Source organism: Paroedura picta, unplaced genomic scaffold, assembly GCF_049243985.1.
Source record: "Paroedura picta isolate Pp20150507F unplaced genomic scaffold, Ppicta_v3.0 Ppicta_v3_sca27, whole genome shotgun sequence".
Classification (NCBI taxonomy): domain Eukaryota; kingdom Metazoa; phylum Chordata; class Lepidosauria; order Squamata; family Gekkonidae; genus Paroedura; species Paroedura picta.
Window position 1 is genome coordinate 227645 of NW_027518624.1, and position 6356 is coordinate 234000.

The window sequence follows — 6356 nt, forward strand, 5'->3', positions numbered from 1 at the left end:
ATCGTAACCACTTAAAAATTTTGAGAATTCAGGATCATAGAATTTGTTCTGCCATCCCCCCCAAGTTCCAAGATAGTATCTTTAACAGTCAGTCCGAGTTTGAAATTTTATCTAATTCTCCCCTTGAATCTGAGAAGACACATCCATTTTTGGAATGAGTAGAGGAGGACTGTTTCTGTGAAGATGGGCTGTTTTTCACAGATTCACACTCCATTGGCTGGAAGATTGAAATTTCATCTCTGGAGCTCTGTATCTTATCAGGGAGTAACTTGGGCGAAGGGAAAACAGCTGGAGTGCTTAGTGATGTGGATGTTTGGTTGCAGTTTGTTGGTGGGGATAGGTTTTGAACTGCTGAGGCTTCGTGAATTTTCAAAAGTTCCAACCTGAGACATTCTAGTCTGTTTGTGATGGCTAGACGTTCTGATGTTGGGCGGGTCGAAAAGGAGTTGATAAGGCCCTCTTCAAAGGAGTTTTCAAGGTGAAGATCTCCAGAACTTGAGAGTAGGCAGTCTGGTTGGCCAGGCCATCTGGAAGGGTCCTGTTGTAATGTGTTATTTGATGTTTCCTCAGGAAGCTTTTCTGCTGGTATAGTGGTTTTCTGGTGAGGAGGATTTGAAAACAAAGCAGTTGTTACAGTATTAGTGAAGACTCGAATGGGGAAAACTCCTTTAGGACCCAAGATATATTTCTGTCTTAGGAGTAGAGAAGGTATCCTTGGACTATTGAAGGTGAGCATAATTCTCTGTGCCTGATTTGCATAATTAAGGAATTCCGTTGAAATTAGGTCTATAGGAAAGTGCCTCTCTGTGATTAGGGTTCTCAGATGTTTGATAGCCAGGTGCTTAGAATCCTTACTGCCTTGCGTAAGGATTCTCACAGGTCCTTGTGGTTGAACCAGAAGGAGAATAAGGTGGCTGAGGGAGAGGCCCATTAGATGTTAATTTGGACTCCCTCAGGGTGGCTAGCCTTGAAACTGTCTGGGTAAGTTTTTCGAGTAGATAGCCATTCCTTTTCAACGTGCAGAAAATACTCTCCACTGTTCTTGCAGTCAGCTCCAAGAGTTCTCCTGCAAGGTTTTCTGTGCCTCCTTTACTGTCAGCTTCTAGGGGTGAATTGTTGGAATTTAAGTTTAGGTTTCTTTCAGTTTCTGCCAGAGGAGTAAAATGGTTCTTGGTGGGAATGCTAAATGTTGAGGCATTGCTGGTCACAAAGTAATCCCCTATTCTCGTCTGTTTTTGAGCTGGCAAGTTTAAATCCTCTTCACACCTGCGTTTTACTCCCATTCCCATATGACGAGTGGCAGCAGAGATACTTGAACAATTAGTTAAAGGAACAGGTAAGCAGACAAGTAAGAGCCTCTTGTGGCGCAGAGTGGTAAGGCAGCCGTCTGAAAGCTTTGCCCATAAGGCTGGGAGTTCAATCCCAGCAGCCGGCTCAAGGTTGACTCAGCCTTCCATCCTTCCGAGGTCGGTAAAATGAGTACCCAGCTTGCTGGGGGGTAAACGGTCATGACTGGGGAAGGCACTGGCAAACCACCCCGTATTGAGTCTGCCATGAAAACGCTAGAGGGCATCAACCCAAGGGTCAGACATGACTCGGTGCTTGCACAGGGGATACCTTTACCTTTACCTTTAAGCAGACAAGCAGAAAATTGCTCCAAGCTGAAAACAATTTTTTGTAACTTTGTAGTTCTGTAAAACAGTGGTTATTGAAAAAAAATTCTCCCCTTTTATACTTATATTGGAGAGATGGAAGTTAGGCTGCGATTTATGGCGCTCTGCCAAGGAGGAACTCCTTGATAAGAGCTGCTCTTCCATGTTTGGTATAATTAACAAAATAAGATTGAGGAATGCTTTCAGTTCAGAGTAGCACAAGATAGCACAAGATAGCACACAGTCACAGACCTTCAGGGAACTTCAATTAGCCAAATAAAATAACAGAATAAAATATAACTTGCGGAGCGGGATAGCCGGTGTTTCTATCTGGACGCCATCTTGTTCCCCATTCTCGCTAGATAGTAGATAGGGACAGTGGGAATCTCGTTCATCCATTCATGCGCGTCACTAATTAGATGACGAGGCATTTGGCTATTTTATATACTAGGACACGATTGTGTCCACTCTTTTGAGTTAGAGGTGTTGGTCAGACACCGATGGCCCGTCCATCTTGCTTTAAAGACCATGTCTTAATCTTAAGGTGACGTCTGCATGACGGTGATGTTTCGCATAGATGGATAATGCGATATCCGGCTGGTAATCATTACGAGAGACCCATCTCTGGGCTTGTCCGCATCAATTAAATAATGGTTAGAATAATATAAAAACAGTAAAGGATAAATACCTTTAATTAAAATAAATGGATAAATCTAAAAAATTATTAAACATGCAAATTTTATATACAATTTGGACAAGTCCAATTTTAAAATCCCAAATTCTCGACTAGGTGACCGCAAGTAATTGCTACTCTGTACTTGTCACCTAGCTACCTCCCACTCATAAAAGAGTGTATCATATTTACTGAGTCGCTCAATGTTCTAACACTTATTCTTTTGGCAACTATTTTCTGCCTTGCGCCTGGTATTTCCAATGCCTTCAACAAGATATTATTCCAGTCAGGCCATTTCCCCCTCGCACCTATAGGGCAACCAAAGAATTCCACTATTCTAGCTCCTGTTAAGTTCTTGACTTCATCCTCTAAATCTCTTTAATAGTCAACTTCTCCTCTGGCTGCCTCGCGAAGACCTTCTTTTTTATATTAAAATCTAACTGTTACATCCACAACTATGGCCTTCTCCTGCCGAACAAACACAAGATCTGGCTTCCTTAGTTCACCCCTCCGGTTCCTAAGGTGTGGCTCATGATGAATATTCCACTCCAGCCTACGTGCTTCTTCTCCTAATATCTTACATATCGCATTGTGTCTCTTAATCCTCATGTCTTGCAATACCGGGCATTGCCCCAAAATATGAGACAACGACTCATATTTGGAACCACATCTCCGACAACTTCTATTTGCAGATTTTACGCCTCGTCCTATAAATTCTCTAGTAGGAATAACATTACACCTCATTTTAAGGGCCGTAATAAATTGTCTTTCAGACAACATACTATGCCCCAAAAGCCAATCAAATCATTTTTAAACAATTCTATTCCGCTACCTTGACAAATTAACGAACACCATCTTTCAAATTCCTCTTCCTTATAGTTTCTAGGATTTACTAACACAACTCCAGATCCTTCCTCATCTTCCAATTCTATACCTTCTTTCTCATTTTCTCTAGCAAAAATATCCGGTAACTCTTCTATCAGCCCTCCAGGTAAAAAGGTAAAGGTATCCCCTGTGCAAGCACCGAGTCATGTCTGACCCTTGGGGTGACGCCCTCTAGCGTTTTCATGGCAGACTCAATACGGGGTGGTTTGCCAGTGCCTTCCCCAGTCATTACCGTTTACCCCCCAGCAAGCTGGGTACTCATTTTACCGACCTTGGAAGGATGGAAGGCTGAGTCAACCTTGAGCCGGCTGCTGGGATCGAACTCCCAGCCTCATGGGCAAAGCTTTCAGACAGCTGCCTTACCACTCTGCGCCACAAGAGGCTCTGTATCAGCCCTCCAAGCTCTATCCATAGTTCTCTATGTTTAGAGCGCACATCTCCCGTCAAACAAGCCTCCCTAATCACTTGTACAATACCTCTCCAGGGATCAACATGCATACCTAGATATTTTTCCATCTTACCTGGGTCAATCCTTGGGATAGTTTCTCCTCCTAATTTCCAATCCTGACAGTCATTAACTAGGAAAGTCCTATTTGCGGCCTTAACATAAAATCCATAACACTTCCGGGTTTGTGCTCTAAGACCCGAGACCTTGCAAAATGCTTCTACTACTTTCAAATTCTTTTCCATCGCTTCCCAATCCCTACTCAGAATTGCCACATCATTGGCAAAGGCCAATGCTGATACATTTTTGTTTTGTAGCAAATAGCCACTTTTTAGTTTTTCCAATTGATTTAACAACGGATCCATGGCAATATTGAAAAGGATTGGGGACATAGGATCGCCCTGCTTAACACCTACTTTCATTTTAATCGGGGCTGTTCTCTTCTCTCCTACCTGAAATTCCGTAGTAGCCTCCTCAAATGAGCTATTTATAAGTCTCACTATTGAATCATCTACCTTCCATCTCCTTAAGGCCCATATGACATGGTCATGAGACACACTGTCAAAAGCCTAAGCAATATCTAAGAACACAACTCCAAGGGAACCTCCTTTCACTTTTACCTCCTTTAAGACCATACGGAGGACCTCTAAATTTTCTGAACAACCAGCCGATGAGATGAACCCTCTTTGCCTAGGGTTAATACTACACGCAGATTGCAACCTCTTGGTGATTATTTGAGAGAACAATCTCAACAGTACTGACCCAATTGTCAGTGGTCTCCAATTTCCAATATCCTTCAATTCCTCAAAGTTTTCACTTTTTGGAATCAAAAGTGACCTACACTGTTTCACTACTGGGGGAATAAAACTAGTCACTAACCAAACATTAAACAATTTACATATTCGCCTTCCCCCAGGATCCATCCTCTTTAAATCACCTACAGATATTCCATCCATCCCTGCTGCGCTTTTTTCCTTCATCTCATCCCTATGCTTTCTTACCTCCTCTTGTGAAATAAGACTTTCGAAATATCTATTGTCAGCTATTCCAAAGGGCAAAAACTGTCCCAATCCTTCGAACGTAACATCCTTCTCCCATTTCTTCCTAAAACAATCTTCTATGATGTTAACATTGATCTCACATTTTGGACCCGTATTTCCATCTAATACATATTTGACCGCCTTCAATCTATCCTTCCTATACAATTCTTGCAGTTTCTTATAACTAAATCTCTTCTCCGCTCTCTTCTTCATCCACTGTTTTTTCATACCCTTATATCTAACCTTCCTCGTCTTACGACGCTTTCCTTTATTTCCCTTCCTTGGTTCTCCTAGAAATTGCACCATCCAATCAATTGTTAGGTCTTCTACTAACTTTTCTAACCTTCCATCTCCTTCTAACCAAGCTTTCCATACTAATCTTTCCTCCTTTGAGACGTCTTTACAATCTATTAATTTCTCGATCTTCCCTCTATAGTTCTTTTCCAAATTCCTTATTTTGTCAATACTCTCTTTTCTTTGTATATCCAAATCCTCACAAGTCTCCATCAACCTCTTCTCCTTTCCTTTTTCTTGTAGCACTCTCCTCTTATCTGCTACCTGTTTGTTCGTCTTTGACCCCAATTCTTTACTAATCAACATATTAATACACCTTTCTCCTTTAAATCTCTCTTCTAGTTGTTTCAATCTCCCAACTTCCTCTTCTGACCAACAGCCCTTGTGAGCTCCTCTCCTAGATGGTTCTTCTTTCTTTCCAGCCTCAATTCTTTCCTGATTTCTTATCGCAGGATGTTTAAATCTCTTATGTTGCGATAAGCCAATCTGCGTCTCAAAGCTAGCCTCACAACATTCACAACTAAACTGCTTGGTTTCCTCCACAACTTCCTTTTTCTTACACTTTCCATAATGTACTAAGACTGACATCACCTCATCTTTCCTAAACTCACAATCTTTACACTTGAACCACACCTTTACATCTCCGTGTACTGCTCTAATATGTGACTCAAGTGCTCTAGGCTTCCCGAAAAAATCACAACACACGGGACATGCAGGACGTTCTACCGGAACTTCTACTACAAAATTCCTCATTTCCTCATTACTGTCCAAAACATCACCTACTTTCCTACTTTCTATAATCGCTCTATTCTCTTCATTGCCATCTATATTTCCTATCCTGTCCATTAAATTGTCACATTCGGTAGTAATTGTCTCTCTCTTCTGAGAAACAATCTTTTCCCTATCCTCAACAGCTTCCATGAGTTCCACTGGAGCAGACCAGTCCAGGACCTCAAGGTTGCCGGAAGACTGGGTTTCAACTGTCTCTCTAATCTGAAGGCCAATCTGTTCACAACCCTCGACAGCTTCTCTATGCTCCCCTCGCGTAAACCAGTTCAAGAACTCAGAGTTACCGGAAGCCTGGACACCAACTGACCTTTTTGTCACAGTCAACTTATTGAGGTATAATTGTCGAGTACAGTCATCTCTCCCCCACTGGAGGGAAGATGTGGAGCCCCAAATATAGTAATAGGGGCAGCAGGGACCACACAAATTAAATGCCTTTCTACCATGATTTATAACACCAGTTCCTGCCATATTGTCATACAACAACATACACAGTTACTAGACAATGAAAAGAACACTATCTATCAGTACCTAGTCGAAACTTTGAGAGGTGGTAGCAAGGATCACTCTTAGCCAGGGTA